General features: G+C 43.2%; 2 protein-coding genes across 3 annotated transcripts in view; one reads left to right on the top strand and one right to left on the bottom strand.

Annotated features, from left to right (window-relative positions):
• Nucleotides 1–9203, bottom strand: part of ubiad1 (UbiA prenyltransferase domain containing 1) — a 33029-nt gene extending 23826 nt beyond the window's left edge. The window contains exon 1 of one of the 2 annotated variants that reach the window (XM_051930381.1): nt 9057–9203. The gene's annotated coding sequence lies outside the window, so the exon portion shown is untranslated. Of the gene's footprint in view, nt 1–8441; nt 8540–9056 lie in introns of those variants that run through there. The other variant, XM_028807672.2, reaches the window with a different exon arrangement.
• A 33-nt stretch (nt 9204–9236) lies between these two features.
• mtor (mechanistic target of rapamycin kinase) overlaps nt 9237–20833 on the top strand; it is a 100608-nt gene continuing 89011 nt past the window's right edge. Inside the window, exon 1 of the mRNA XM_028807669.2 lies at nt 9237–9428. The gene's annotated coding sequence lies outside the window, so the exon portion shown is untranslated. The remainder of the gene's footprint in view (nt 9429–20833) is intronic.

Below are 20833 nucleotides of genomic sequence, written 5' to 3'. Positions count from 1 at the left end.
TTATGTCCAAAAAATATTAATGTTAATCACATTAATAACCAAGTCATTTCATTACTTCCTGGAGAGACACAGATCTTTCTAAGCTCAGACAAAGTTGACTCTGATGACGACAATGAACATATAAATTTCCCCTTAGAATATTTGAACACTATTAACCCTGCCGGATTACCACAACACGACCTTGCCCTTAAAAACGGAACAATAATCATGCTATTAAGAAACCTTAACACAAAACAGGGTTTATCCAATGTCACACGGTTAGTCGTCAACACCATGACACGCAATGTTATTCAAGCGACAGTTCTTACAGGATCACATGCTAACAATACTGTTCTCATTCCTAGAATTGACCTTACAAGTTCTGAGCTAGAATTACCTTTTACATTGAAACGCCGACAGTTCCCCATTAAACCTGCATTTGCCATGACCATCAACAAATCACAAGGACAAACCATGGACAAGGTTGGCATCTACCTCTCTGAACCCGTTTTTGGACATGGACAACTTTATGTTGCCTTCTCACGTGTTCGCCGTTCATCTGACGTTAAAGTTAAAATTATAAATAATCCATGAAAAAGGAAGACTCATTCAAGGACAAGACACCATCTTTACTGCTAATGTTGTATACAAAGAAATATTCCAATAAAACATTAATATATGACAAACACTCTATTTGTTATTTCTATGGGCATCATCCAAAGCTGCACACTATTCTATATCTAATTCATACATCTGACTCTTTCTCATGTCCCAACGCCAGGGGTTGGCGAGCGAAGCGAGCAGGGGGCGGAGCCCCCTAGTTTTTATAGAGAAGCCCTATTGGTGTTGACATTTATATCAAAACTAAACACATTATATTGGCATAGCATACTTTTTGTTAGAGCTGTTGAGGTTGTCATATATTGCTTTGTTATGTTGCTTTTTAACCAATACCTTTTGTTTTGCCATTACTAAGTCTTTTCCATTGCCTTTCTCTTTTCAGTGCATCTTGGAGTGGATGCATCACATATGGTGGACCTGATTTCACACTTTTTCTCTCCAAACTAAATTGTTCTTGTTTGCCAACAGAATGATCCTTTCCAGAATTTTGCTGATCAGGACAGTTGGAAATTGGAATGAAAACTACTATACATATATGTCACATGCACATCAATATTCTGCAGTGGGTTAGCACCCTGCCCGGGATTGGTTCCTGCCTTGTGCCCTGTGTTGGCTGGGATTGGCTCCAGCAGACCCCCGTGACCCTGTGTTCAGATTCAGCGGGTTGGAAAATGGATGGATGGACATCAATATTAAGAATAACGTAGGACCACAACTGAATATGCAATTAATATAGGGCTGAAAGGTAAAAATCAGAATTCTGTGGTTGCTGTTTTACACTCCAGCACAGAGGATGACTTGACTGGAACATTTAGAGTTCAGGCCTCAAAAATTTCAAAGAAATCTGTTACCAGTGTCTGAGCAAAAAAATTGGTGTTTATTGAAAAGAGCTTTAAATGGGGAAAAACCTGGAGGCAAAATATTTACACTACTGTTAACTAGGGTTGTTGGTGATGTTACAGAGGCTTCGAGACTTCCATGAAGCATTCAGAGAAGCATGTATCAGTGCTTGTAATGTTTGGGATGTTTGACACAATCTATGACATGTGAAGCCTTGCAGCCCATTTGCGTCCTGTGCCTGGTTTGGATTAGGATATCAGTGTATATAGCCTGCTGGGAAAGATGGCAAAGACTCAGTACATAAGAGTAACCAGCTAGTAATGGGGTTTGTGTGCACCCCAGCCAAATGTGTGCAACATAAGTGGTTATTCTCAAAGACAGGTGAAATAATGATACAAAAAGAGAAATCATCTCACTCCTAATCCAGGTGAACATTGTTGTTTCTAAACAAAAATACAAAAGACTTTCTTTAACATTATTTGAGTTTCACAGAATGTGTAACCCACAGGTGAGAAGCAAACACTTTCATGGACTTCTGCTTAGTTAATGCCTTACCACATTTCATTGCAAGCACAGTCATGCCGATCCTCCAGTAAAAATAAAATTTAAAAAAATTCTATCAAAAGGCCGGCATTCATATGCATTTAAAGCATGAATTTAATGCATTATTCATAAAGTGATTGTGTTTACTGTAATATTATAAGCATATGCTGCTCAGAAGGGTCCAGACAAAGATTTTCATTTAATTTTGACAAGGTTTCATTTAAAGATCTGGGGCCTCATGTATAAACAATGCATATGCACAAAAATGTTGCGTACGCCCATTTCCTCACACATTCTGAGGTGCATGAAAACTAAAAACTACGTACATTTTCACATTTTCCTTGTGTACGTAGTTTCTGGTCAGTCTTGCAAACTGATGGCACCCAGCGTCAAAGCAGTGCTACTGTTTCTGTGTCATTTACCTTTCTTTTTCATATTCACGCATCAATGACACTTGCTTTTATCAAATACACCGAAATTAATCGCATATCGTTTACAAATTTAATTCACTTGATTGTAATCATTCTGTAACAATATAATGGTGAATGGAATGGCCAAACTAACGCTGCTTTAGCGTTAGAAGGCATCGCAAATGGAATAATTAGAAGAGAGTGCGTAATTATAGATGATGAGGACGACTGGCTTCTAAATCAATTTAGATTTCCAAGAGCTATCCTCTTGGAGCTGTGTACTGAGCTGTCACTGGCTTTACAAACATAGACTTTGAGGAATTGTGCTCTACCTTCTCCTTTGCAAGTTCTGTTCACTCTCGGGTTTCTAACCACTGGAACTTTCAAAGTCAACTTGCTGACTGATCAGGTATTTCACAAACATCACAGAGTCGTTCCATGCCAGCTATAGTATTATCAGTTTGTCATCCATATATATAAGATTTCCACACACTGTGATTTAACTGCTAAACATCAGAGCATAATTTGCAACAACATGCGGTTTTCCAAATGTAATTGGAGTGGTCAGCTGCATACACATTGCCATTGCAACGGCTCTGAACATGTTACATTAGCCAGGGACGAATCACCAAAAGAATGAGCTGGCATTACATCATATATAGCTGGAGAACCTTCCATCCATCCATTGTCTCCCGCTTATCCGAGGTCGGGTCGCGGGGGCAGCAGCTTGAGCAGAGATGCCCAGACTTCCCTCTCCCCGGCCACTTCTTCTAGCTCTTCCGGGAGAATCCCAAGGCGTTCCCAGGCCAGTCGAGAGACATAGTCCCTCCAGCGTGTCCTGGGTCTTCCCCGGGGCCTCCTCCCGGTTGGACGTGCCCGGAACACCTCACCAGGGAGGTGTCCAGGAGGCATCCTGATCAGATGCCCGAGCCACCTCATCTGACTCCTCTCGATGTGGAGGAGCAGCGGCTCTACTCTGAGCCCCTCCCGGATGACTGAGCTTCTCACCCTATCTTTAAGGGAAAGCCCAGACACCCTGCGGAGGAAACTCATTTCAGCCGCTTGTATTCGCGATCTCGTTCTTTCGGTCACTACCCATAGGTCATGACCATAGGTGAGGGTAGGAACATAGATCGACTGGTAAATTGAGAGCTTCGCCTTGCGGCTCAGCTCCTTTTTCACCACGACAGACCGATGCAATGCCCGCATTACTGCGGATGCCGCACCGATCCGCCTGTCGATCTCACGCTCCATTCTTCCCTCACTCGTGAACAAGACCCCGAGATACTTGAACTCCTCCACTTGGGGCAGGATCTCGCTACCAACCCTGAGAGGGCACTCCACCCTTTTCCGGCTGAGGACCATGGTCTCGGATTTGGAGGTGCTGATTCTCATCCCAGCCGCTTCACACTCGGCTGCGAACCGATCCAGAGAGAGCTGAAGATCACGGCCTGATGAAGCAAACAGGACAACATCATCTGCAAAAAGCAGTGACCCAATCCTGAGCCCACCAAACTGGACCCCCTCAACACCCTGGCTGCGCCTAGAAATTCTGTCCATAAAAGTTATGAACAGAATCGGTGACAAAGGGCAGCCCTGGCGGAGTCCAACTCTCACTGGAAACGGGTTCGACTTACTGCCGGCAATGCGGACCAAACTCTGGCACCGATCGTACAGGGACTGAACAGCCCTTATCAGGGGGGCCGGTACCCCATACTCTCGGAGTACCCCCCACAGGATTCCCCGAGGGACACGGTCGAATGCCTTTTCTAAGTCCACAAAACACATGTAGACTGGTTGGGCAAACTCCCATGCACCCTCCAGGACCCTGCTAAGGGTATAGAGCTGGTCCACTGTTCCGCGACCAGGACGAAAACCACACTGTTCCTCCTGAATCCGAGGCTCGACTATCCGACGGACCCTCCTCTCCAGGACCCCTGAATAGACTTTTCCAGGGAGGCTGAGGAGTGTGATCCCTCTGTAGTTGGAACACACCCTCCAATCCCCCTTCTTAAAGAGGGGGACCACCACCCCGGTCTGCCAATCCAGAGGCACTGTCCCTGATGTCCATGCGATGTTGCAGAGGCGTGTCAGCCAAGACAGTCCTACAACATCCAGAGCCTTGAGGAACTCCGGGCGTATCTCATGCACCCCCGGGGCCCTGCCACCAAGGAGTTTTTTGACCACCTCGGTGACCTCAGTCCCAGAGATGGGGGAGCCCACCTCTGAGTCCCCAGGCTCTGCTTCCTCATTGGAAGGCATGTTAATGGGATTGAGGAGGTCTTCGAAGTATTCCCCCCCACCGACCCACAACGTCCCGAGTCGCGGTCAGCAGCGCACCATCCCCACCATATACAGTGTTGACACTGCACTGCTTCCCCTTCCTGAGACGCCGGATGGTGGACCAGAATCTCCTCGAAACCGTCAGAAAATCATTCTCCATGGCCTCCCCAAACTCCTCCCACGCCCGAGTTTTTGCCTCAGCAACCACCAAAGCCGCATTCCGCTTGGCCTGCCGGTACCTATCAGCTGCCTCCGGGGTCCCACAGGACAAAAGGGTCCTGTAGGACTCCTTCTTCAGCTTGACGGCATCCTTCACCGCCGGTGTCCACCAGCGGGTTCGGGGATTGCCGCCACGACAGGCACCCGACCACCTTACGGCCACAGCTCCGGTCAGCTGCCTCAACAATAGAGGCACGGAACATGGCCCATTCGGACTCAATGTCCCCCACCTCCCTCGGGATGTGGTCGAAGTTCTGCCGGAGGTGGGAGTTGAAGCTACTTCTGACAGGGGGCTCTGCCAGACGTTCCCAGTAGACCCTCACAACACGTTTGGGCCTACCACGCCTGACCGGCATCCTCCCCCACCATCGAAGCCAACTCACCACCAGGTGGTGATCAGTTGACAGCTCCGCCCCTCTCTTCACCCGAGTGTCCAAGACATGTGGCCGCAAGTCCGACGACACGACCACAAAGTCGATCATCGAACTGAGGCCTAGGGTGTCCTGGTGCCAAGTGCACATATGAACACCCCTATGCTTGAACATGGTGTTCGTTATGGACAATCCGTGACGAGCACAGAAGTCCAATAACAAAACACCGCTCGGGTTCAGATCAGGGGGGCCATTCCTCCCAATCACGCCCTTCCAGGTCTCACTGTCATTGCCCACGTGAGCATTGAAGTCTCCCAGCAGAACGAGGGAGTCCCCAGAAGGTATGCCCTCTAGCACCCCCTCCAGGGACTCCAAAAAGGGTGGGTACTCCGAACTGCTGTTCGGTGCATACGCACAAACAACAGTTAGGACCCGTCCCCCCACCCGAAGGCGAAGGGAGGCTACCCTCTCGTCCACCGGGGTAAACCCCAATGTACAGGCTCCAAGTTGGGGGGCAATAAGTATACCCACACCTGCTCGGCGCCTCTCACCGGGGGCAACTCCAGAGTGGTAGAGAGTCCAGCCCCTCTCAAGGAGATTGGTTCCAGAGTCCAAGCTGTGCGTCCAGGTGAGTCCGACTATATCTAGCCGGAACCTCTCAACTTCGCGCACTAGCTCAGGCTCCTTCCCCTTCAGAGAGGTGACATTCCACGTCCCAAGAGCCAGTTTCTGTAGCCGAGGATCGGACCGCCAAGGTCCCCGCCTTCGGCCACCACCCAACTCACACTGCACCCGACCTCCTTGGCCCCTCCCATAGGTGGTGAGCCCATGGGAAGGGGGACCCACGTTGCCTCTTCGGGCTGTGCCCGGCCGAGCCCCATGGGTGCAGGCCCGGCCACCAGGCGTTCGCCATCGAGCCCCACCTCCAGGCCTGGCTCCAGAGTGGGGCTAGCTGGAGAACCTATAAAAGGTTTTTTTTTTTTTTTTTTTTTTTTTTTTTAGCTGGAGAACCTATAAAAATTAATTTGCTTATGCACTGTAAATGGAATGCATTTCCATGTTATTAATGTGCTGCTCTAAAGTGTGTCGCATTGTCCAAGCATGTACCTGAGGAGATGCGCTATGATGAACCCGACCAACCAAATGATAAGCCAAATCGGACTACTGTACACCTTCATTTGAATGTAATTAGCAGAATGTAAAAAACGGCATTTATTTTTAACCAATTCATAAATTGTCAATATCACATAGTACAACCCTTATATCATTGGCCACATTTCTTACAGCATCCACTACTGCATTTTGTGACTCCAGAACAGCGTCCTCTGCACAACAGCCAGCTGGCCTCCAAGCGGTTTCCGAGGCAGAGGTGTGTGCAGCAAGCGAGTGAAGACGTGCTCGGCACAGCAGCACTGTCATGTCAGTGGCACGGGGGTCAGCTTTTGTAATATTGTCTGAAACAGAATAAACCGATGGTGGGCTGCTCTGACCACCTCTTTTTTATATCGGGCACTGTGCGACTTTCTGAACTTGAACTTTCGAGTGTCTCCACCACGTTTTTGTTGCTTATATCACTGTGTAAACCAACAAATAGTACGTTTTTCTTTGCCTCCACTTTGCGTTCACTTAAATTATTTTTTTCACGTGCTTATGCCATTGTCTTTTAACCAAATACTGAACGGAAGGGGCTATTTATATTGATTTGCATATTAAAATATGTGAAATTCCGGGAGGAGTCTGGGTGGGGCGGCATGCACGTGCACATGCGTTATTTTTTCACGCTGATTGGGATTTTTGGAGCTGAAGTGCATGAAATTTGGCTTGTGCACTGGATTTTTTTGTGCGTGCGCACATTTCCACTTTTGTCTGTATGCCACATTTTAGTGTGAATTCTACGCACAGCGATATACAGTACATGAAACCTCTGGTGCAAGATGGCAAATCACTAAGTGGGTTAGATAGTTTAGCATGTTCCACATGCTGCCAACAGATGGCATAGTGTTTCTATGAAACATCAAGAAATTAATCTTTTCTAGAACCACTTTGCTGGAATGGTTTTGTGCTTCACAAATCTTCTTGTCACCATCACAAAGGATTTTACTTACAAGAAAGCTAGTGCTTATATGACACAAGACGGAAAAAAAAAAAACATTAATTAAATAAAGTGTCACCTTACATCAGTGTTATATTCATTTGTGGGATAATTCGTAAACAAATCTTTAAATAACCAGAACATTATAAAGTGCAAAATCATAAATAAATCACATTCACCTCAGTGGAAAAACACAAATGCTTACTACACTCCAATAAACATTCATCATAAACAGTTTGTAATTTCTGGACTGACACACAAAAAGGTTATTGACTGGGAAATAACAGCTTGCTCAATGAAGACCGGAATCCAGCTAAAATCTACAATACTTGTCCACAGGACTGAACTTGGAAACCACCAGGCTCTATTGTTGGCATGGAGCTGGACAGTTTAACATCTGTGGCAGAGCGAAGGGCGCTCAGCAGGCTCCTATCAATTATGGAGAATCCACTGCATCCACTAAATAATGTCATCTCCAGACAGAAGAGCAGCTTCAGCGACAGACTGCTGTCACTGTCCTGCTCCACAGACAGATTGAGGAGATCGTTCCTCCCCCAAACTATGCGACTCTTTAATTCCACCCGGGGGGGGGGGGTAAACGTTAATATTTAACATTATACATAGTTATTGTCTGTTTTTTCACCTGCATTATTATCATTCTTTAATTTAATATTATTTATTGTATCAGTACGCTGCTGCTGAAGAATGTGAATTTCCCATTGGGATTAATAAAGTATCTATCTATCTATCTATCTAAGGAAAAACTTAATATGATGGTGCAGAACCCATTTTAGCATTGATTGTCATTTGCACCTGTCTGTGTCGCTCATCACTAGTATAGTATTTGCCTCAGTTAGTAATTCAACTTCTACATAAAATATTGAATTTAAAATAAGTATTAAAAGCTATAGCTAATAAATGTAAATTTCTTAATTTCTTCAAAATGTAAATGTACAAGAACACTTCTTCGAATGCAAAGTAAGAGAAGTAAAATGATTGGGCAATTAAACAGCTAGGATAATTAGAACTAAGAGTGACTCTTTGGTAAAGTCGTTTGGAATAAAACCTTCAGCCCGCAGTTACCTGATAACTTGTGAACCACTGCCATAGAGTGTGGAATATTGAATTCAGGCGCCGGCATTTTAAATCGAGCGAGATCGGGTAGCGACTATCCAATCAAGCTGCTACATGGGAGGGTTAACAAGAAGCGGAAGCACACTGGGATAAAGGAAGCGTAGCTCCTAAAGATGTTCGGTGAGAACTAGGCACGAGTCATAAAAAAAGAAACATGTGCTGCCCCTGTTTATCAAATTATTATCCTGTACGTCTCAGAGTATTGAAGTGACTCGTGATGGTTAATTTCATTTGTTAGACGTAGGTAACTTTATTAATAGAATCCTTCATGGATGAAACGTTATTTTTTACGACCGGGTCGCCCTCTCAACCCCAAAAGGTGAGTGGGAGGGGCATACAAAGTCGATCACTTTCAAAATAATAATTACTATTGCGCAGGTCAACAATAAGAATTTAAACCGAGACCCAGAGTTATAAATGCTGTTATAAATGTTACGTAGAGACTTTCATTGTTCTGTATATCGCACCTAAAAGGCTGCCCTGGATCTTTAATTTTTGTAACCTCTTCCTAACCGGTTCCCTCTGTCCCGCCCATTCAAGACCGTATTAATAAACTCCTGATACCTGATTAGTTGTAGCGTCCGCAATTTCCCTTGCGATTGGATTCCTCTTCTGTCAATCAAGTCTTCGGCCCTTTTCGGTAATTTTCGACCCAATCGTTTGGTTGCGCTTGCAGTCCTTTTGGACGTGAGGGGTTGTTCATTTCGCTCATGGAGATTTATTGCAATTTAAGGATCTAGCGACGCTTGGTTCCGGGAAGTAACAAATCCGGGAAAGAAGAAAATAAAAAAAAAAAGATGTTCCAAGTATAATCCGGATAGAACGCACGTCAGGGGCTGCTGATGGCGGGGATCTCGTCGAGGTGTAAAGTGTTACAGACTCGTTGAGACTGACTGAAAGGGCCCCGGAGTGTCCGAGTTGAACTCATCCTTACGTGTAAGTCAGATGTGCCGGCGCAACAATCCCTAGGCGGATGATGCGTCTCCGCGCGTGAGCATGCATGCTTGTGCGAGAGTGAGAGTATTTCAAAAGAGTGTGTGGGAATCTGTGCACCTTTGATTTACTGAAGTCCAACGTGGGGAAGCTACTGGTAGGGTGAAATACACCAGCCAAGGACGCAAGCTGCGATCGTATGATTTGACCTGTCCGTTTTTCATGCACGGCTATTGGTCCTTTATGTAGGGGGCTCTTCAGTTATGGTTTCCAACACCCCCCAACCTTCCGAAAAAGCTGCACCTACTTGAAACTAACCGCAAAGGCTGAATCATGTGTGTTCAGGGGTTGATAACGACATCAGTTTGATTCTGGGCATGGTTGTATATGTGAGAGGGTTACGGGTAGCTTAGTGATTTGGGAATATTCCAACTCCTATATAGGGCTCACAATGATGGGGGCACAACCACATTTGGTCTTGGGCCTTCAAGAGCACCCACCAGGCAAAAACAGGATATCTGGATGCGTTTTGGGGCAAGTGTAATTTGTGTCTGAGGAATCTTGTAACTTTGCCATCCCTTTATTGTTAATACATTTTGTTTATATAGCACCTTCCCATACTCATAGTGCTTTACAGAAATTCAGAATGAATAATAGAGTATGTACAAATTGAATATAAATTATAACCAGGTGAAACACCAAATAAGCATGAAAATAGGAAACACAAAACTTTGAATTTGAATAAAAGACAATAAACCATAATAAAACTTTAAAAAAAATACTGCAAGAAAACTCAAAACAAATAATTTGTGATACAAATGTAAATCATCATGAGCACCTGGACAGAAAGGATAAACTGATAGTAGGGTCAGAATGTCAGGGTACGTTAAATGCCTTCCTGAATAAATGAATTCTTAGTTGTTTTTTTTTTTTAAAGAACAAGTTGAGTCAACTTGTCTTTCTAATTTATGGAGGTCATTCCAAAGACTGGTGCAATACTGTAGAATGGAAGACTCTGACACCCATAGAGCGCATGTTAGTTTGAGACACAACAAGATTGTCAGAATTGGTGGTCCATAGTGAACAAACAAGAGTATAGTGATGAAAGAGGGTACTGATGTTGTCCGCTGTAAGGCCACATGAAGTGTGGTACATAATTAATAGAATTTTAAACTCAATGCTGTATGACACAGGGAGCCAGTGAAGTTGGAGCAGGATGGGTGTTCTATGCTCGGTGTTGCAAGTATGTCTAAGCAGAATTTTGAACCCACTTGAGCTGTTATAACAGGTTAGAAGGGGCACCTGCCAGTAGAGAGTTGCAGCAGTTGATGTTGGATGTACGTAATAAAAGCATGAACAAGCTTCTTTGTATTAGGGAGTGAAAGAATGAGCAAACCTAAATTATCTAACGGGTGGTTGTAAGAATGTTTCTTAATGTGATTTATGTGGGTGAAATAAAAAAAGGAGGAACTGAAAATGACGCTAAGATTACTTGACAAATAAGAAGGTCTGATGATATCATTGCCAAGAGTGATTGAAAAGGAACTAATTTTCTTAAGCTGAGGTTTTAATTACCAGTTTGCATGAGTCTGGCTTTGTTGCAGTTTAATTTTAAAGAGTTATGTTACATCCAGGTTTTAATTTCATTGAGGCAAGTTTTGAGCTATTCAATATAAAAATGACAACCCAGTTCAAATCTACAAGTGTTAAGGGCAAAGTGAAGTATGTAGATGCAGAGGTCCAAGGACAGAGCTTTAAGGTACTCCTTGTGAAACTGGCAATTAACTAGATCTGCTTTTGCCAAGACTATCAAACTCTTGCTAATCAGTCACATAGGTTTAAACCACTGAAGGGCAGTGTCAGAAATGTACAAAACATTTTCCATTCTGGACAGTAGAATATCATGTTTGCCAGAGTTAAATGCTGCATTAAGGTCTAACAGAATTATACTGGTTTGCCCAGAGTCTGCTGCCTTAAGCAAATCATTCATTACCCAAAGCAGAGAAGGTCTCACAGCTGTGCTGTGCTCTGAAACCAGGCTGAAAGGGTTCTGTTAGCTTATTACAAGTTAAGTAACTAGTGAGCTGGGAGGCCACAACAGTCTCAAGAACTTTAGAACGACATTTGGCTGAAAATTGCTTCGATTATCACCATCAAGACCAGACATTTTAATGCTGAGGTTACTAAAGCCATTTTCAAAGTAGCTGACACCGAGCCAGTGCCAAAGGATAGATAATTATTTATTTACTTCGACTTTTTTTTTTTTTTTTTTTTTTTAACATGAGTTCTTTAAATAAATACATAAATAGATACATAAATATACACACACCCCAGAACAACTAGAATGTATTTATTGTTGTTGTAATGGTTGAGGTTATGGCATGAAGGCAGGATTTGATAAGTGTGGTGGTAATCGGATCCAGTTCACAAGTAGTAGGACTAAGAGCAGATTATTAATAAGTATAGAGGAAACTTGTGAAAACATGGAAAAGGAGCTGAATGGAGAGGGAAGACGGGGACATGTATAAAAGGAGTATGAACTTATATTAGTTTAATTATTTAGGTTTTAGTTTTATCACAAAAAAAGTGAAGGAATTCAGTGAAATAAGTTATAGGTCCTGATATAGGTTGCAGTAGTTTATTAATCACAAGGGAAAATTACACCTTTTATTGGTTAACAGAGAGAGAGAGAGAGAGAGAGGTTAGGAGCACACACTGATACAGCGCATTGCCGCACCCACTACATGACAAATCAACTCAGGATCCCAGATTAGGACTCGAGTGCAGCCATGCAACATGTGACACCTCAGCACCACGCTAGTTAGGATGGAATGGAACCAGTGTGAGGTTTTTTGTGATTGCTATAAAGATTATAATATGCAAGCAGAGGCCTGAGTTGCCTCGAAAGCTTGCATATTGTAATCTTTTTAGTTAGCCAATAAAAGGTGTCATTTTGATTGACTTCTCACTATATCCATAATCGCTAACACGATAGAATACCCAAGTACTTAACCAGAAAGAACAAAGCCTTTGGGTTATCATGGCCACTCTCTATTACTCTGCAAGTAGTGCGTTGTGTTTTCTTGGCTGCCATCCCTTTGTTGTTCTGGAGTGAGCAACCAAATGCTTATCAACTACCCAGTAAAGTCATCTTTATATACAGGTGCTGGTCATAAAATTAGAATATCATGACAAGTTGATTTAGTTCAGTAATTCCATTCAAAAAGTGAAACTTGTATATTAGATTCATTCATTACACACAGACTGATGTATTTCAGATGTTTATTTCTTTTAATTTTGATGATTATAACTGACAACAAATGAAAGTCCCAAATTCAGTATCTCGGAAAATTAGAATATTGTGAAAAGGTTCAATATTGAAGACACCTGGTGCCACACTCTAATCAGCTAATTAACTCAAAACACCTGCAAAAGCCTTAAATGGTCCCTCAGTCTAGTTCTGTAGGCTACACAATCATGGGGAAGACTGCTGACTTGACAGTTGTCCAAAAGATGACCATTGATACCTTGTACAAGGAGGGCAAGACGCAAAAGGTCATTGCTAAAGAGGTTGGCTGTTCACAGAGCTCTGTGTCCAAGCACATTAATAGAGAGGCGAAGGGAAGGACAAGATGTGGTAGAAAAAAGTGTACAAGCAATAGGGATAACCGCACCCTGGAGAGGATTGTGAAACAAAACCCATTCAAAAATGTGGGGGAGATTCACAAAGAGTGGACTGCAGCTGGAGTCAGTGCTTCAAGAACCACCACGCACAGACGTATGCAAGACATGGGTTTCAGCTGTCGCATTCCTTGTGTCAAGCCACTCTTGAACAAGAGACAGCGTCAGAAGTGTCTCACCTTTGGACTGCTGCTGAGTGGTCCAAAGTTATGTTGTCTTATGAAAGTAAATTTTGCATTTCCTTTTGAAATCAAGGTCCCAGAGTCTGGAGGAAGAGAGGAGAGGCACAGAATCGATGTTGCGTGAGGTCCAGTGTAAAGTTTCCACAGTCAGTGATGGTTTGGGGTGCCATGTCATCTGCTGGTGTTGGTCCATTGTGTTTTCTGAGGTCCAAGGTCAACGCACCCGTCTACCAGGAAGTTTTAGAGCACTTCATGCTTCCTGCTGCTGACGAACATTATGGAGATGCAGATTTCATTTTCCAACAGGGCCTGGCACCTGCACACAGTGCCAAAGCTACCAGTACCTGGTTTAAGGACCATGGTATCCCTGTTCTTGATTGGCCAGCAAACTCGCCTGACCTTAACCCCATAGAAAATCTATAGGGTATTGTGAAGAGGAAGATGCAATACGCCAGACCCAACAATTCAGAAGAGCTGAAGGCCACTATCAGAGCAACACAGGCACTCAGAACACCTGAACAGTGCCACAGACTGATTGACTCCATGCCACGTCGCATTGCTGCAGTAATCCAGGCCAAAGGAGCCCCAACTAAATATTGCGTGCTGTACATGCTCATACCTTTCAGTTGGCCAACATTTCTAAAAATCCTTTTTTTTGCATTGGTCTTAATTGATATTCTAATTTTCCGAGATATTGAATTTGGGACTTTCATTAGTTGTCAGTTATAATCATCAACATTAAAAGAAATAAACATTTGAAATACATCAGTCTGTGTGTAATGAATGAATCTAATATACAAGTTTCACTTTTTGAATGGAATTACTGAAATAAATCAACTTTGTCATGATATTCGAATTTTATGACCAGCACCTGTAGAGCAATTAATGATGTGAACCATCACAACATGATGTACAAAGCAAGCACAAATTGCATCCATCAGTTAATCTAATTTCTAGACTGTTTATCTAGTGGCTACCTCAACAACACTGAACTGAATACCATTTCATCTTGGGGCATACTCGCTCATTCTAGGCTAATTAAAGTAACATGTACAAATAAGAAAAAAAAAACACATGGATGGAGAGAACATGCAGATTTTACAAATATAGTGCCACTATTTGAACCCAGGATCATTGTAACACCGATAGTGCACAATTAATTAAAGTGTTCAGTGACTGAGAATCACCAGGTTTTAGGGTATGGGTACAGTAAAGTTTCTGGGCAGTGGTAGGGATTGGATATTTATCCTTTGTATTGATATCTAGAGAGAGAGTATGTTCATTATTGATACTTGTTACATGGTGGGAAAGCAGCAGTCATCACTGCATTCACTTACATTGTTTGTATTTAGACATGTTCACTAAATTTAATTAATAATGCCCAGCGATCTTGTGATGTGATTCTCAAACCTCCGCAGTACAAGGCAGGGTTGTGGGGTTGAGACATGTTCTGGCAATCGTGGGTTTATCACATTAGTAAAACACAATTGGGCCATTATTGTCACAAGTGCAGAGTACAGAAATTCTTACTTGCATTTGCTAAATAACACAAAACATGTCACCATTCTCTTAAACTAAATTAGATTGGTCTGATTTAACTGGTCCTACTTTAGGGTTCAAAAGAATAACACATTTTATCTGAATTCGGACAAATGTTAGCCAAGCAAAATGTATATCAGTTTCTTAGTTGATGTAGTTCCACAATTGCACAGAGGTATTATTTGAGTTACTATGAAAGTCCCGATGATGGGTGTGTACTGATGGTCTGCTTTAGTATTGAGACATGCTGTATTATAGACTGCTAGATCAAGGATCCTCACTCATAATCGTGTGGCTGCAGGTTTTCACAACAACCATTTTGTTAACTAGAACTTATTTATTTGCAGTGAAAGCAGCATGTTTTCTGGAGTTAGTTTTAGTTATCTTGCTTTTTGTGATTCAGAACCCTTAATTGCCTATTTTACTTTTAAATAACTGTAATTAGGTTTTAGTTGTGTTCTGTTTTCTTAGCTAACCACCATTTAATAAATAAATGCAGATAACAAAGGAACCACAAGCTCTCCAGCTAACGTTCATTGATGTACAGTGGTGAATGTGCTTCATGAAATGTCCTTTTTAATAAAATGTTCAGAAATAAATAAGAGAGCAAAGGGAAGGGATGAGAAGCACAAATCAGTTCTGTTCCACAAAACAAATGGATAGTGTTCTCAGTAATGGAAACATTAAAGTGTAAGTAAAATTTGTCTTTGATGAATGAAGACCCTAGCCATATAGTTAATACCAAGTTTTATTATCAGCAAGGACTATCTGTGTTTAGGTTGGACCAAAAATCTAAAGCCACTGTGGCCATCCAGGATCGTGAGTGAGGATCCCTATACTAAATCAAAAAATTGCATTTCTCTTTATTTACTCCAGTTTGTGCAGTAAGCGATAACCTGCAAAAACTAAGAATGCTGATATTCAGTTTGAATCAAAGAACATGTTTTTTTTTTCTTTTTTAACCAAAATGCTGGAAATAGACTCCAACTGGAGGATTGGAAATATAATTTTATGTTCTGAGTTTGGGATCATGAACAGGTTTATCAGCCTATACTATTTGTGTTTAAGCCTAGGAGTTTGTAATAAATTTAAAGGTTATAATGTTGCTACCTTCCGAAAATGTATTGCTTCATTAACCTTGGTGAAGTACATCCAGACAGGACAGACTAGGATACTTCTTTCTTTTATGATAAGCGCTTCGTTTTATATTCTGTGGGTCTTAGAATTCATGTGAATTATAATAGAATGCCAAAATCTCAAAAATGACCTTATAAATTATTTGACAAAGTTCCCCATAGGGAGCAGCATGGTTGATATTTTTATTCCCCTTTTATCTGGTAGGGAATATTCATATAAAGCCTGAAAGAAATATGTAAAAAGAGAACTTTAAACTAGACAGGAAAATATTTGTGCACTGAAAAAAGGAATACGCCTGTATTGAGTATACTAAGGGCAGCACTGTGTTGCAGTGGTAGCACTGCTGCGTCACAGTAAGGAGATCAGGGTTCATGTCCCAGGTTGTCCCTGCATGGAGTTTGCATGTTCTACCCATGTCTGCATGGGTTTCCTCCAGGTACACTGATTTCCTTCCACCGTCCTAAGACATGCAGGTTAGGTGAATTGGCACGGCTTGATGGCAACTCTGGTCTGTACCGGAAAGTAAGAAGTACGGCGGTGAGGGCTCTGAGGGCAGATAAGGAGGTGTTTGTGAGAGGAATCTGTGAGCAAGTGACACACCATCTGCGGTCTAGCGACCCACGTCCTGCTTGCAGAGGAATCAAAGCCTTACGCACATCTGAATATGTTCCTCGGAGAGTTGCAGTCAGGATGGCTGATGGAACGCTCCTTACAGGTGACACTGCAGTTGTGACCCGCTGGGCTGGCTACTTTGAGCAGCTGTTTAAAGCTGATCCTCCGGCTAGCACATTGGATATCTCTGGGTCCACAGTTCTTGAGGCTGATCCTCCAATTAGCTGTGAACCACCCATTCTCACTGAGATTGCACAGGTGATGAACCAGCTGAGGGAAGGGAAGTTCTGCAGGGATCTGTGGTATCTGGGATGAACTTCTCTAGGCTGCTGATAAGGCTGACCTCCTGACATTGCAAGCAATGTTTGCTTACATTTGGGAGACAAGCATCATCCTAACTGACTGGAAAACGGGACTACTTGTCCCCATCTGGAAAGGGAAAGGTGATCGCCTGGATTGCGGCAACTACAAGGGGATAACACTGCTCTCGGTGCCAGGTAAGGTCCTTGCTAGAGTCGTCCTCAATACGATCCGTGATCACTTGCTCACCTACCAGCAACTGGAACAGTCTGGCTTTACGCCTAAGAAGTCTACCATCGACCGCATCCTTCCACTGAGGGTTCTCATGGAGTGCAAACGCGAATATCAGCAGAGCTTCTTTGCAGCCTTTGTTGATTTTCATAAAGTGTTCGACTCACTTGATCGAGCTGCCCCATGGGACATCTTGGGGGTTCACGGGATCCCCTCAAGGTTGCTGGATATCATTGCCGGCTTGTACACTGGTAGTGTGAGTGCTGTGCAGAGTGGAGGCAGAACCTCTGTGTTTTTCCCAGTTGATTCTGGGGTTCGTCAGGGGTGTGTTCTTGCTCCTACTCTGTTCAACGCTTGCATGGACTGGGTGTTGGGCAATGTCATGGGGTCCAGCGGCTGTGGTGCATCTGTTGCTGAAGAAAGGTTCACGGATGTTGACTTTGCTGATGATGCTGTGATCTTCACAGAGTCAATGGAGCTCTGATTAGGGCTCTCGAGACACTGAGTGAGGAGTCTGAGGCTTACGAGTATCCTGGATAAAAACTAAGATCCAGGCCTTTAATGACCTCTTAGGCCATCAGCAGTGTGTCTGTCTGCGGAGAGAGTGTCGACCTTGTCGAGAGGTTTACTTACTTTGGCAGTAACATTCATGACTCTGGTGATTCTTCGTGTGAAGTCGATAGATGGATTGGGAGAACATGGGGGGTCACGAGGTCTTGGAAAGGGGTGAGTGGCACTCCCAATATCTATGCAAAAGGATGAAGGTCCAAGTCTTTAGAGTCCTCGGGCCTCATGTATAAACAGTGCGTATGCACAGAAATATTGCGTAAGAACGTTTCCACGTTCAAATCGCGATGTATGAAACCTAAACTTGGCGTAAAGCCACGCACATTTCCACGGTAGCTCATACCCTGTCGTATGCAAGTTCTCTGCTTGGTTTTGCAGACTGGCAGCACCCAGTGTCAAAGCAGTGCTACGGTTCCTGTGTGGTTTCACTTTCTTTATTAGATCCACATCCCTGACGCGGCTTTATAAGTACACTTAAATTAACCGCATATTGTTTATTAGTTTAATGCATCTGATTGTAATTAACCTGTAACAATATAATGGTCCACAGAGTGGTCAAACTATTCCAAATACCATAACTGCTTTAGCATTGTTACTCTCACTGCACCTTCTTCTTCTTCTGTCAGCTGCTCCCGTTAGGGGCTGCCACAGCGGATCGTCTTTTTCCATATTACTCTCGCTGCACCACTGAGAGTATTTATATCACTGTATCTGAGTGTGAATCACAGATCTACAGCGATTGGAAAGAGAATTACCGGTATACAGCATCAAGCACTCGCTGCCTCAGCCATTCTCTATTTGAATTGCTCTCATCCAACCAACGCTTCAGAGCCTTTCCTGTTCAGACCTTGTGGTTCACAAACAGTTTCATCCCAAGAACTATACACACACTCAGTCAGTCCAAGTGCTCCTTGTAGAACTGTTTGTACTTGCAAATTACCATGAGGTAATTGTACTTATGAAACAGTTATAATATTGCACAACCTGAGCCACTGTATAAAGCGCGTATTTACATATGATGACAATATCATTTTTAAGATGAAATGCAGCAAAATATGTTTATTATACAGATAAAACTTTAACTACACGGTGCCGCAGCGCTAGCGAGCTTGAGCTTCGTTCACGGTTTGTTCCTGCTTTGCGCTGTATTTATGCTGTGGCTGGCGCGACACTGGAAGGATAGATGGATAGAATAATTAAACATTACGAAGATATTTCGATGTTCCTTAAAAGTTTTGAAGAATCGGCGTTCTAAGCTTACAGATGGCTTAACGTCTATTACAGAGCTGATTGTGTAGCGATTGGGTATTTGGAGGAAGAAAAATAAGGACAGGAATTGGGGGTTAGTACGTTTGAAAGAGACAGTACTTCTGTAATAAAGCATTTCATTGAAGATCGCATATGGCGCAGCAAGCATCTTGCATAAGACATGAACAATCACTGTACCACCATGTTCCCATCTATATTACTAAACCACAGTTTAATTTATGCACGGACAGCGGACACACCGCATGCGCAGTGCGCCTCAGAGTCAAACCTAGCGGCTTCCCAGAGTCGGTAGGTGGCGCCCAAACAACACAACCTGTGAACTAAACCTGCTCTAATCCACTGTGCCAGTGGTCTGTGTGGCATATTTGAATCACATAACGGAAAGAGCTCAACGATTTGTAATACAAAACCGAGCCCGTAGTTCCCAGAGTCAGTGCGTGGCGCCCAAACACCACAACCTGTAAACTACACCTGCTCTAATCCACTGTGCCAGCAGTCAGTGTGTGTAAGTTGGAGTATGCTTCCTAACAGTAAACGACTTCTACCTAATGACACAGCCACAGAACAACAAAGATGAGACCGCGTGGATAAAAACAATACATGGAGGCTCCTACTACGCGCTTCAGACACACCAGAAGCAAAGACGTAACGGCTCCACAATGAAAGAGCTCAACTAACGGAAGTACAAAACAAGCCCGTATGGATAAACACAATGAATGGACGCTCCCACAACGCACTTCTGACACGGCAGAGGCAAAGGAGTCAAAGCTCCAAATGGAAGGAGCTCAACGATTAGTAATACAAACACGAGCCCGTATGGCTACGACCTGTAAACGAGCCCGTATGGATAAAAACAATGAACGAAGGCGCCCACACAAAGAAACCGCTTTAGTACAAATATGTTTGTTTAATTAAATGAAAACTTTACCATGGCTACAACCTGTAAACTAAACCTGAGGTAAAGCGTGCGCACCAGGTTGTACAGCCGCCCGAACATGACCGCCCACACCACCGCATATACCTCGTTCATTTAGTAATGTAGCCCTCCATGCCCAGATCCGCTGCCATGGTCACTTCAGCACGCGAATCCGCCGCCATCAGCAAACGACTTCTCGCTGACAACACAGCCATAGAAAAACAAAAAAGAGACTGCATGGATAAAAACAATAAACGAAGGCACCTACAACGCGCTTCTGAAACACCAGAACCAGATGAGTCACAGCTCCAAAAAGAAACCACTTTAGTACAAATATGTTTATTTAATTAAATGAACTTTCCCAGGACGCACCCACCCTCCATGATATTTCATCCCTCCAAGTGTCGGAGGGAACAGAAAGTGATTGCCATTCTTGGATTTGCAATTCTTTCGAGAATCGCGGGCTTGCTGGTGTTTAATAACATGCTTTAACTCATATCATCATGAAAATGATATCACATATACTTCTCAGTATTTTAATTATTCGGAGAGCTGTAATATTACGAATGTAATGGATTCTGTGTCCTGTCAGAGGAAGAGCACGTAGTGATTCAGGCACATAGAGCATATATAAGATCAAATACACAACAAAGCATTTAACGTGCAACTTTAGTTACGATGGGATTTGAGAAACTAGTAAATTAAACGATTTTAAGATGAAGTTTATGATGTTCTACTTTAATGACAAAATAAACTACGTGATTAAAGTGGAAATTTCGAGATTAAAGTTGACATTTCGTGCTTTTTTCACACTGTGTGCCTTTTTTTTTCACTGTACCCTAATAAGCTTTCATATGACACTCAGACGGTGGGCTACGAGTCGCCTTTTCACGCCGACTTTGATATGTGACAACTTTTTTATTTCGGGCACTGTGCGACTTTGTGAACTTGAGCTTTCGAGTTTCTCTGACATG

The sequence above is a fragment of the Erpetoichthys calabaricus genome, chromosome 8 (genome assembly GCF_900747795.2).
Source record: "Erpetoichthys calabaricus chromosome 8, fErpCal1.3, whole genome shotgun sequence".
Classification (NCBI taxonomy): Eukaryota; Metazoa; Chordata; class Cladistia; order Polypteriformes; family Polypteridae; genus Erpetoichthys; species Erpetoichthys calabaricus.
The sequence above is the reverse complement of the archived record's forward strand: the minus strand, read 5'-3'. Positions and strand labels throughout refer to the sequence as shown.